Source organism: Delphinapterus leucas, chromosome 7, assembly GCF_059928025.1.
Source record: "Delphinapterus leucas isolate spDelLeu-1000000601 "Yukka" chromosome 7, BTC_Dleu_Yukka2, whole genome shotgun sequence".
NCBI classification, from domain to species: domain Eukaryota; kingdom Metazoa; phylum Chordata; class Mammalia; order Artiodactyla; family Monodontidae; genus Delphinapterus; species Delphinapterus leucas.
In genome coordinates, this window is record NC_143135.1 from 43,983,195 (window position 1) to 43,995,554 (window position 12,360).

General features: G+C 49.1%; 1 protein-coding gene and 1 pseudogene across 1 annotated transcript in view; one reads left to right on the top strand and one right to left on the bottom strand.

The window, feature by feature from the left end:
• The window catches only part of GALNT18 (polypeptide N-acetylgalactosaminyltransferase 18), a 353,583-nt gene that overhangs the window by 63,692 nt on the left and 277,531 nt on the right, over positions 1-12,360 (top strand). The gene's annotated exons all lie outside the window — the stretch shown is intronic.
• Positions 10,329-12,360, bottom strand: part of LOC111165226 (dihydrofolate reductase-like) — a 62,222-nt pseudogene continuing 60,190 nt past the window's right edge.

The window sequence follows — 12,360 nt, forward strand, 5'->3', positions numbered from 1 at the left end:
GGCCAGTGGATATCAAACTGGAAGCTCAGGGCAGGTAGGAGAGTGGAGAAGAAACCACAAGGACCAAGAGAGCCTTTGCCAGTGACAAGTTCAGGAAGGTCTGGGATCACATATTCCATTTAGATTGAAGCAGCCCCTTAGAGAAGCCCAAGCATGTGGGACAGAGTGGTCCCATCTGCCGTGTTTGGCACTGATGCAGAGAAAAATGCCTCGAAAAGTAAACCAAGCCTTTTTTAGGTCACCTGCCATATCAATTAGAATTAGGTTTAGCAATGAGTTGACAGAAATCTCAGTAAAACAGTGGATTAGGCAGGATAGAAGTGCATTTCTCTCTTACGTTCAAAAAGCCTGGAGTTAAGCAGTCTGGGGCTGGTCTGGCTATTCCAGTGTCAGGGGCCTGGCCTCCTTTTAGCTTGTTATCGTCTTCAATATGAGCCTTCCAACATATGGTCCAAAATGGCTGTTCCAGCTCCAGCAATTATATGTGCATTCCACCCAGAAGGAAGAAGGAAGGAGGAGAAGTGCACATCCTTTTCCTCTAAGGACAATTCCTGGAAGTTACACATACCACTTCCTCCTACGTCCTATTGTCCAGAATATAGTTGCATGGCCGTGTGTTTGGATGTGTAGAGTCATTAGTGACGTAGGGGAGCGGTGATATTGAGCACATGGCCAGGAGGCCTTCAGAGGCCCTCCTCCTGAGCAATGGGGAGCTCCCTAGCCCAGGGGCCCCAGAAGGTCCAGATGTCAGAGGGAGCTGAGGCTACAGAGAGGTTCCTGTGAGCAGAATGGCAGGGACCAGAGGGTTAGCTGGGACATGAGTCTTTGTGTTGGATAGCGCTGGTTTTGTCTTAGCTCTCAGTGCCTTCCCAGATGGGTGTTGGAGAGGTGCTTCCTTGCTGCTTGGGATGCCAGGGTCTGCCTTCGCTCCCTGGCCTCTGCAGTCCCATGAGGGTGTGCCACGCAGTGCACAGTGACTGAGGGTAAGAACAAGGTTAATTGGAAATGTCAGCTTGTGTTCCCTTTTGCAGCTGAGCCATGCAGACCCTTGGAGATGCAGATTGCAGCCCGTGCTGACTTTATTTGGGTAACCATCGACTAGGTGCTCAGAGTCACACAGTGATGTGTAATGAGGGCAAATTCAGAGAATTCGGGACGTAAGAAACGGGAAAGGTCTGTCCTGGCATCTCAGCAGCGTGGGACTAGGCTGCTCTGGAATCCCCAAGCCCTTCCCACCCAAGGAGTGTGACACTCAGAGACAGAAGAGAAGGCCCGGAGTCCTGGCTCCGTCACCTCCTTGCCGAGCAACTCTGGGGTGTTTCAGGCAGAGAGAAGAGCACATGCAGATGCCTGTAAGTGTATCCCAGCATGTGGGGCAGGGTGAGACGCTGGGAGGGCTGTGAAGGGCCTTGAACGCCATGCCAAGGAATTTGGACTTTCTCTGGAAGACAACAGGGAGCCTCCATTGAATGGATTGTAGGCTGGTGAGGATGGAATCTATGTGTGTACTGCTCACCCTGGGTGCTGCGTGGAAGATGGGCTAATGGGGAGTATATGGATGCAGGGAGACCTGTGAGGAACCTAAGAATCATGGTAGCAGGGGCTAAAGGACCAGCTTGGACATGCAGGCCTTTGTGTTATATGGAGAAGCTTTGTCTTAACTTCCCCTGCCTTTCCAAATGGGTACTGGAGAGGAGCTTCCCTATAGCCTGGGATGTCAGAGGCTGCCTTCCTTTTTTTTTCCTTTGTTTTTCTTTTTGTGGAACAGGAGGCATGCCTGGCAGCTTTGCAGAAGCCTGAGCCATGGGCACCGCCGGAGGCTGGGTACGAGCCCTGCGCGTTCAGGTGGAGCAGCCCCTATTGGACAGAGCCACCCCGGGCGGCCTGTCCCCCGGGCCTCATTATCTGCAGCTGGCTCTTTGCATCACTTACTGTCTGGAGCCTTGCCTGAGCCTAAAATTACACAAAGTAGGCCAGGAGCTCCTCTGTGGCTGCCCTCCACCTTCACTCCAGCCTGCGGGAAAGATCTGTCTCAACCAGAATTAGGAGAGGCTGGAGCACCTGTGTCCTGCCCATTGGAAGGCAAAGGGACTTACACACACAAGGGCTGGCGCCGGCAGTGGCTGCTGTATATCGTACACCTACTGTGTGTCGGGCACAGGGCTAAATACTTCCTGTATGTTTTCTCATTTAATCCTCGCGACAGCTCTACAATGTGGATACTATTATTCTCATCTTTCATATCCATCAGTTTAAAAGTAGAGGCCAAGCAACCTTTCTGTTTGAAAATGTCTGATCAGGCTGCTTGCTTCCCAGGGAGGCATCAGATGAAAATGACAAAAGCCAATACAAGACTCCTCACCCATCCACCTGTCTGTCCATCCACCATCTACTCACCCACCTGTCTGATCTAAAATTTCACTCTGTGCCCGCTCTGTGCCAAGCCCGCTAGGAGGTTATAAGACAGAGGGATGAAGACCTGAGAAGAAATCAGTAACATTCAGGATGCCTACTGCAGTAGATACCATGGGCTCTTTGGGGGAGCACATGTGTTTACATGTCAAGAGGTCAGAGTATTTGGAAAGGTTGGGCGAGAGACACTGTCAGGCAGGTTGGCTGGTCCTAGGTTGTGAAGGACCTTGACGGCCGAGTCAATATTTACGGTTTATCCAGTGGGCAGTTGGAGTCATGCTATGTCTTAAAACATCGCGGTGCCAGGATTTGAGTTGTTTTGGACAACTCTAGAGAAAGTACGTTCCGAGATGATGAACGCTGGGAGATCCTCATGCGCAGGACATGCAAGAGATGGTGCTGCAGGGCCTGTGGCAACAGGGGTGGGTGTCGTTGTGAAAAACAAAAAGCAGAGCCGGACAGTAGCTAAAGTGGAAAAAGCAGATTTTATACAGGACTGGTGCAGTAGGGGAAGAGACCTCTCTGTAGAACTGGGCTCAATTCCAAATACAACAGGACAAGTGGGAATTTATAGCCAAGGAGCAGGGTGGGGTCAGTGGATGGAAAATTACTGAGAGGAAGCATCAGGGTAAGAGGGGATTTTGGCTAAACTGACCCGGATTCTTGCTGAAGGCAGGTGGAGGTGATCACCTGGGGGATGGTGGAGGGTGAGGAAACCAATCAGATACTGAGCGTGATCAGATCCTGAGGGTTGGGGTTGGGGGGGTTCTGGCTAAACTGATTTAGCAGGATTTGTGCTAAAACTGGATGATTCAGAGATGAACGCGGGAGCCCAGAAGTCCAGGTATAATTGGAAAGCGGATCCTGAGGAGCCTGACTAAAGTCTGGCCAAGGACTCTTTGTCGGTTGGGACAGAGAGAAGAGGAAAGAATAAAAAGGCGGAAGCAGCAGGACCGGGTGCTTGAGGGTGTGGGAGAGGGGGAGTCTGAGTGGTCCTAGGGTCCTGGCTGGATTGACAGGGTCATGTGGAACTGGTGTTCACCAAGTAGATGGGTGTGCCGGGCCTCCTCCCTGTGCACCCCCTCTTGCAAATATGCTGTGGTCCAGGGGTAGCTAGGCAGCAAGGTCTCTTTGGGCTTGTAAGCCTCCTCAGGAATGTTAGGGCTCAGTGTGAGTCATAGAAGGAAGGGAATCCGTACTGGCAGTCTGCCGGAGAGGCTGGGGAGAGGGGCCCAGCAGTTGGTGCCTTCTGCAAGGTGCCCTAGCTCTTGGAGGAGCTAGCTCTGTGCTTTCCTGGGGTGCTGTTATGTGCATCCCCCCTTCCTTACAGGTTAGTTGATGCTTGCTTTGTGCAGAGGGGCTTGTCATGTAAATGTAAAAAGACCAAGTCCCCTGGGATCCAGGCCTTCCCTTGAGCATGGCAGCTCTGCAGGCAGCTTAGGGAAATGCATAATTCCAAATGTCATCCTCTAGGCAGTCCCTCCTCAACCTTCTGTCCTTTCCCCAGGCTTGGCTGTCCCCTGAGTGGGGAACTGACCTTTATACATGCACTCTAGCTGCTAAAACCTCTTTTGACTAGAAAACACTTTACAGCAGAGGCTGTTTAATCCTGTGGTGATGGCCGTTTGGGCCAGTGGAGGGCCACCTGTCACAAGGTGACTTTCTCGTGGGGTGTTCCGGAGGGGCTGGGATTTCAAGGAGTGTGGCATGGATACAGTGTGTGCACGTGAATATCCGAATGTGGCCGCACATGTCACACGTATGGTGGCAAGTGCATATCCTCATGGCTGTGCGTGTGCATGCAGGTTGGAATTTCTCAGTCCATGGGTTGAGCTCCACAGGGCACAGGTGATTCAGGGGTTCTGTGCCCGTGAACATCCCCAGAGACCGTGTGAGAAAGAGCTCCTCTCCTCCAAGTCTAACCTGCTAACAGTATCTGCATTTTTGTCCTTCCCTTTTGTCCATGGCTGGTTTTCGTTGTTGCTTTTGCCTTTTTTTTTTTTTTTTTTTGATAAGACTGTAATTCTTTGGGTAAGGTTTGGGAAGGCAGGGTAGAGTAGTAATTAAGAACATTGGCTCTGAAATCAGGTAGAGCAGTGTCCCTATTCAGGTCTGCCCCTTATAAGCTGTGTGATGTAGTGCAAGTTACTCAGCCTCTCTGAACCTCAGTTTCTTCATCTGTAACATGAGCACGGTAATAGATTTCTCCCATAGTACCAGACCAGTGTTTCACAAAGTGTGAATTAGAGATAAGGTGCTTGAGAAAAGTGAAGATTCCTGTTTGGGGGTGTGGCCCAGAGTTACACACCAGGTGATTCTCACTGGATGCACACATAAGTTTGAGAGCCATAACCCTAGACTGTTAGCTCCCTGAGTGAGGAAACCACGGCTTCACATTGTGCCCCAGTGCCTAGCACAGCTTCGGGCACACGCTGAGCGCTCACTAAGTTTTTGGTTGAATAACCAAATGACTTTATGACTTGATGCAGCCAAAGCATTTAGTGTAGTGCCTGACACAGAGCAAGACCTCTGTAGATATCCAAGTGTTTCATTATTAATAATAGGGAAGGTATGTCTCTAAATAAATCAGCAGGACCCAGCACTCCTGGCACACAGAACACAGTCAACCCCTCCCCACATGTACGGAAGGTTGGGTCCCCTCCATTCCCATTACAATGTGCCTGGTTTCTCTGAGGCTGACAATTGAGAGCCAGAGGAGGCTGGGCCACCCACATGCACGGGGCCTTGGTGTCCTGGTTGGGCCCACTGGCCATCTGCTCCTTTTCTTTGGAGGGGATACTGAAGCCTGAGGGCCTTCCGGGCTGATGAGGAAGTCTCGTGTTCACCATTCCAGAGCCCAAGGCATCCATTTTTATTAGGTTTGCAGACAATCATGACAGAAGACTGGGCTGGCTTTTTATTGTTCCAGGTTTCTTGGCTTGGACCTAGAGAGAGGAAAAATTATTTAGAAAAGGCTTTTCCTGTCTGAAGAAGAATGGGTGTTTCCGGAAGCCACCAGAGCCCAAAGCACCAGCATGGGAGGTAGGGGGAAGGAAATGGGAAACAATGCTGCACCCTCTCCCGTCCCCCCACCCCACCCCCTGCAACACATTTGAAGCCCAGGTCACGTCCCTGAGCCACAGGATGCAGGAGACGGTGATCTAACCTAGGGCCCTTCACTTTACAGAAGAACAAGCCTGGAACTTTGGGAGAGATGGAATTTGTGCAGGTCAGTGGGTGGCTGGGGCGAAGCTGAGCCTCGGGGCTGGTGTGCTAAATGCTAAAGCCAGGCCCTTCCCCATGCCACTCTTTCCTGTCCCCTTCCCCACACCCCTGGCCTGCCTCACCCCATTCCCCCAGGGTGAAAAAGGCTCCAGCAACACTTGTGAGTGACCACCCTGTGCAGAGATGGTGCAGACGACGGGCACAGGGTAGCTGCTATGGTCTGAATGTTTGAGTCCCCCCCCCAGATTCATATGTTGAAATCCTAACCCCCCAGATGATGGTATTAGTAGGTGAGGCCTTTGGGAGGAGATTAGGTTATGGGGTGGAGCCCTCGGGAATGGGATTAGTGCCCTTATGAAAGAGGCTCCAGAGAGATCCCCAGCCCCTTCCATCTGTGTGGATGCAGAGAGAAGGTGCTGGCTATGAACCAGGAAGAGGGCCCTCACCAAAACACAGCCATGCTGGCATCTTGATCTTGGAATTCCTGTCTCCATAACTGTCAGAAATAACTTTCTGTTGTTTCTAAGCCACACAGGTATTTTGATCTGGCAGCTTGAACAGACTAAGACCGTAGCAGAGAAGGGACATCCCCACCCAGATATTGAAGGCATGACAATCTCCTGACTGCAGGGTTCCCAGAGTCCCCACTGAGCCCCCTTTACCCTGCACCAAGCCCCTGTCATTTCAGCCAGCCAGGGGAATGGGCACAGGACTGGGGCCTGAGGTGGCCCAATTAGGAGAGGGGATGAAGCTCCGATGGTGGACACCTATGCCAGAGATGCCATTTTCCCTGAGACCCTTCCTTGGGTTCTGCGCCTGAGGACCCACACTTGTCACAGATCAGCAAGGCTGGAATTAACTCAACAACTTCCTGAAATGGAGGCTCTAGAAACATCTAAGACACGGCAGCCATTCGGGCAGAGCTCATTGTTCTCTAAATGGCAGAAATACCTGGGAAGCCGGTGCCTCCCTAATAATAGTAACTAACATTGATTGAGCACTTGCCTTGCACCAGACCCTTCCCACATACTTTATGTAACATTTAATGCTTACAACAACCTATGAGGAAGGTCAGATTATTTACTCTTCCTCCAGATGCTCAGAGAAGTGAAGAAAGTTGACTGAAGTCACAGAGCTAGAAAATGGTAGAGGTAGGATTTGAACCCAAGCAGCTTAACTCTTCACCTCTTCACATTCTCTTCTCGATAGCCAGGTTCTTCCTCTTTGAGCTTGGCTTGTTTGCTTTCTGTAACTAGGGTGTGGCAAGAGTTATTCTACATGTGAAAAGTTATACTTGCATGTGAAAAGCAAGTAGCATATGGCAGGTTCTTCATTCATGTATTTTTTATTCATTCATTCATTGAAAAATGGTTAAGTGTGTGCCAGCACCGTGCTCTTTGCAAGAATGACTAAGTTGGGGTCCCTGCCCACAAAGAGCTCATGGTCTGGAGGTGAGACAGATATCTAAAGAAACATGCAGATGTCGTGGAACTAGGAGCGCTAAGGGGAGGAAGCCCAGGTTGCTATGGTAGCACAGAGGTGGCTATGACTTGTTCTATCCGGTAGGGTAGAGAGGGTGAGGGAAGGTTTTAAGAGGAGGGGGGTTGGGCTAGATGAAGAACTGTTCCCACAGTGGTGGCCTGGGGCGGGGGCCAGTGCTGGAAGGGCCTTATATGTCGGGCTAATGGATTACGACTTGATGGTGCAAGCCTTGGAGAGCCACGGAAGAACAGTAAATAGCGTGGCATGATGAGATCTGTGGTTTAGAAAGACCACGCTGGTGGAGGATGGCTTGGAGAGGGTAAGGCTGAAGGCAAGGAGTCCAACTGGGAGATGACTGGATGAGTGCAGGTGAGAAAGGCCGTGGGTGGGAACTAGCACAGTAGTGGAGGAAATAGAGGTGGAGTTTGAGGAAGACTTGGTGACCAACCAGCTATGGGAAGGTGAGAGAGAGGAGTTGGGGTTGATTCTGCGTGTGAAGCATGCGTGGAAATGCAGGCAATTGTTCAGGCGGTGGCAGGTTGCCCTGTTTGGGGAGGGAGGGTGAAAGAGCTTATAGGTGCAGAGTGTGACCGTGAGAAATGTTGGCAGCCGCAGTGTCACCCCATTAATCTCAGCCAGTGGGGAACGCTGTGGTCTCAGGACTGGATGTGGGCAAGCCAGGAAGCCTGTTGCTTGCTCTGTTTCATCAGGAGCCAGGCGGCATGCCTCAACGATCACATTTCTGGTTTCCAAATTCACTACCACTGTTGAAAAGAGAGTTGTAACATTGCACAAACCTTGGAGCAAATCTGATGCATTTTATAGGGTTACTATAGACGGGGAGGATTTTTCTAACCCGTTTTCCCTCTCTGACAAAACAGAATTTGAGTATACAACACCGCCATCAGCAGCCTTTCTGCCGACTACACTTTTCTGTTTGGGCACTAGAAGACCTGCTTTCTGACACACGTGTCTGCTGAGTTGATGTGTTTTCATGACCAGAGGGAGTCACACAGAGGTGCTGCTGTATCTTTCAGTGCTTGTTGAGGGCAACTTTTTGAAGCGTGTGTCTCATTAGAGGTGGCAGGAAAGTAATGAAGGGTCACCCCAAAGTCTCAGAGCAAGCCAAGGGGAACCTGCAGAAGGCAGATCAGGAATCAGTTTCCAGGGCCTAGGGGTGCGCTAATTGTGGGAGCCCCTCGGTGCAGCATCAGCGCTGCTAACGCGCTTGTCATGATCCCAAGCTTTCTAGTGAAACTTCGTAATCAAAGGGGGAACGTCAGTGACTCATATCAGCAAGCCACCACCTTCAGCTCTGGGAAAACTTCAGTGCGCCTACAATGCATGTGGACAAAACAAACCTAAACCACCCAGGAGTTCCAGGCAGGCTATTGTCCTAGCACCAGGGATGCAAGAGTTGCAAGTTTCCATAGCAACGAGGCAGAGAAACAATTATCATGCACCTTCCAGGGCCCTTTGCCAAAGTTACAAGGACACCGTCTCAGCGCTGGAGAAGATGACAGAACTGACTATCTCTGTCTAAAATGTTGACGTGGAAGTGCAAAAGAGTTTATGGCACCACAAAATGTGTTTAGGATAATCTAGTCCAACTCCTTCAGTTTTCAGAGAAGGAAGCAGAGACCCAGAGAGGTTAAGCCCCTCCTCCTAGGTTGACCAGCTTGGGAAGGGCTGGGCTGCAGTGCCACCATGGCTTTCTGGTCCCTGGCCCAGTGCCCTCTTCTACCCTCCCTGGGGTTGGTACTGGGAATAGAGGTGCCCCTTGTCTCTGCCAGGTGCTGTGTCCCAAAGCCATACATCATGTTTGTGTAAAGAAAATTCCGGTCCACCATCGACTTCCTTGGTAGCCTGAGACGCTGTCTTCTTTATTTCCAGCCCCTCTTTTGGCAGGACCTGCTAATAACACTTTGGTGCTCTGGTTTTGTTCTGTTCTGTTTTGCTCCCTAAGATCCAGACATAGCTTTTCTTCCGGCTTTTCTTTTCTTTTTTTTAACAGTTTGCTGCATGCTTTTCCCCATACATGAACATTTATTAAACATTTTAAGTATTATACACAATTTGCTTCTTTTACTTAGCAGTTTGGGGCATTTTTCTGTCAGTACTTCATTCTTTTTAGCTGCTGCAAATGTTACATTTTATAGACATATTGGTTGGTATTTCTTATTAATCAACATTTGGGCTGTTCCCAAGTTTGAAAAAAAAAGTTGCAACAAGTACTCTTGGGTCCATTTCTTTGTTCAGGATTAATTTCTAGAAGTGGAAGTTCTGGGTCCAAACCCAGAATATTTTGAATTTTAATTGATATTGCTAACTTACACTCTAAAAAGTTGTACCAATTTATAAGGCAGAAAATGCTATTTTTCTTTTTTTTGGGTACTTAATCTAAATCTTCGCTAACGTGATGGGTAAAACATGTTTTAATTTTCATTTTTTAATTCTGTGAAGTTTAGTTTCTAACTTACTAATGTTGGTTTCTAGCAGTATTCATTCTCAATTTATTACCTCTTTGAAGTTTTCATTTTAGCCATTATGCTTGATATTAGATTATTCTTTTTTGTAAAGAGCAGCCAGTTCTTGTTCTATCATTGTAACATTCCATGCAATCTCATTGAAGATCAGAAACAGTTTTGTAAGGTCTTAGACCTTCTCCTTTAACAGCGGAAAAGGTAGTCTCGTACCTGTCTCTTTACTACCCCTGTGGAATATCCTGGAGTTTTCAACTTATTGACTCCTGGTCTGAGTGAACAGAATTTTTTTAAGGAGTGTGATATAAAGTAATTCACAGTCCCTGTTTTGATCTAATTTTAATAACTGAATGCTAGCTCTTCTGTTTGTAATCCATTTCTGACCTTTGGACCCATCTGCCTAGCTCCTAGCTCTATAGGCTCTGATTTCAGCTCATGCTACCAGGGGACTCTCCCACTTCGGGCTGTCTTGGTAGATGTTCTACCCTTGGCAGGTGCTGGTCACCTATTCTTGACTCCTGATGGGCATTCAGGCAGTTACAGCAAAGAAATGTTTCACAAATGGTATCTGATACAGTCTAGTTAAGATTAATGAGGAGTAAAAGTGCTTTGCTTAGAAATAATTATCCATAGATCTAAAGTCAACAAATGTCTCTACAACAAAAAATACATAATTTTGGGGGGGGGCAGGAGGAGGCTTGAAATAGATCAGAAGACACTTTCACATTAATTGTTCTTTTCATATACTTCAAATCTGTACTTAATGCCTTTCTCCTCCTGGACATCAGAAGGAACACCTGGATATCTGGGAGAAGTTTGTATTTTTCCAAATCAATTTCTGGAAAAAGTGTGTCACTTTCAAATTCCTGCATGATCCTTGTCACCAATAGTCTAAGATGGCCTGGCCTGCTCATGGCTTCCTTATAAACAGAACTGCGTCCCACTATCCAAACCATGTCCACTTGATTTGTTAATTCTGGTTGCTCAATAAGTTTTAAGGCATCATCCAGACTTCTGGCAAGAAAATGAGCTCCCTGTGGAGGTTCCTTGAGTTCTCTACTGAGAACTATATTAATTGTGTCCTTTAAAGGTCCATTCTTCTCTGGAATGGAGAACAGGTTTCCTGCCCGTAATCACCAAATTCTGTTTACCTTCTACTGAAGAGGTTGTGGTCATTCTCTGGAAATACCTGTAGGCTTTCCTGAGCCAGGGCCAGGGCAGATCCCCGTTCTTGCCTATGCCCGTGTTCTGGGACCCAGCAACAATGCAGTTTAGCGGACGAACAACGACAGCAGCAGAAAATACTTCCGAGCTAGCACGTCACGCCAACATGGGGATTACCCACCAGCTTGGCGTGAAATTTTTCTTCTTCCAGCTTTTTTTTTTTTTAACATCTTTATTGGGGTATAATTGCTTTACAATGGTGTGTTAGTTTCTGCTTTATAACAAAGTGAATCAGTTATACATATACATATGTTCCCATATCTCTTCCCTCTTGCGTCTCCCTCCCACCCTCCCTATCCCACCCCTCCAGGCGGTCACAAAGCACCGAGCTGATCTCCCTGTGCTATGCGGCTGCTTCCCACTAGCTATCTACCTTACGTTTGGTAGTGTATATATGTCCATGCCTCTCTCTCGCTTTGTCACATCTCACCCTTCCCCCTCCCCATATCCTCAAGTCCGTTCTCTAGTAGGTCTGTGTCTTTATTCCTGTCTTACCCCTAGGTTCTTCATGACATTTTTTTTTTTCTTCCAACTTTTGAGGAGAGTCTTTAATGATCAGTAAATAAACTGAAGTAGTTGAGATGGATCCATTAGTTCATTGGTGGGGAGCCAGGGGCCCTGGAACCCTTCTCAGGCTTCCCTGTGGACCGCTTCCCTCTGTGCTCCTAGCAATCCAACCTCACGACTGCGTGGTGTTTCCACTGTTGGAGCTGGGTCCTCCTGGGGCCTTCTGAGAGGTGAGCGTGAGGCTTCTCTGGCTCAGGCCTGTGTCTCTTCCTGTGTTGAAAGTGGATTTTCCTGCAGGAGGATGTGAGCAGTAAGAATGTGTCAGGACAGCTCTCTGGAGGGGTGGCCAGACCAAGAGACGGCTACTTGCTTCCTTGTCAGGAGAGGCCTCTGGGTTTAGCTCCAACTCTGGGCCTACACGGCAAGTTCCAGGAGGCCATGGTCTGAGCATCTCTCTCGGGGAGGTTTGTCCCCAGGACAAAAGTGAAGGGAGAAGAAGAGTGAGGCTTCTCTGCTGACTTAGCCGCACTTCGAGGCAAGAGGAGCACGGTGGGTAGGAAGGCGCCTTCCATCAGTCTGGAGCCCTTGAGAGGGAGCCTGGGTGTCAGATGTGAGGGCAGAAGCGCAAGCTCCAGATGGATTTGTTATCAGCACTGGGCCCCATGCAGAGCCAATGCACAGTTCCCTTTTGTCAGATGATTGAATTCATTCATTCAGCATGAGCTGAGCACCTACTACCTGCCGGGCACTCTCTCAGCCCAGGGAAAGAGCACAGAGCAAGACAGTTACGGCCCTGCCGCTGGGAAGCCTACATCCTGGGCTGAGTAAACAGGAAGGCTGAGGGCCTCCAGAGCTCTGACGGTGGGAGGGTGGGCGGATGTGGGGTACCCCTGCCAGCAAAGGAGCCCCCAGGTTCTTGGAATTTCTGTCCTGAGGGCTGGGGTAGGAGATCTGGCAGCGCTGTCCAGATGGGGATGATACCAAGAAATTAAAGAAGGCAACAGGAGGAGAAAGCGGGGGAGGTCTG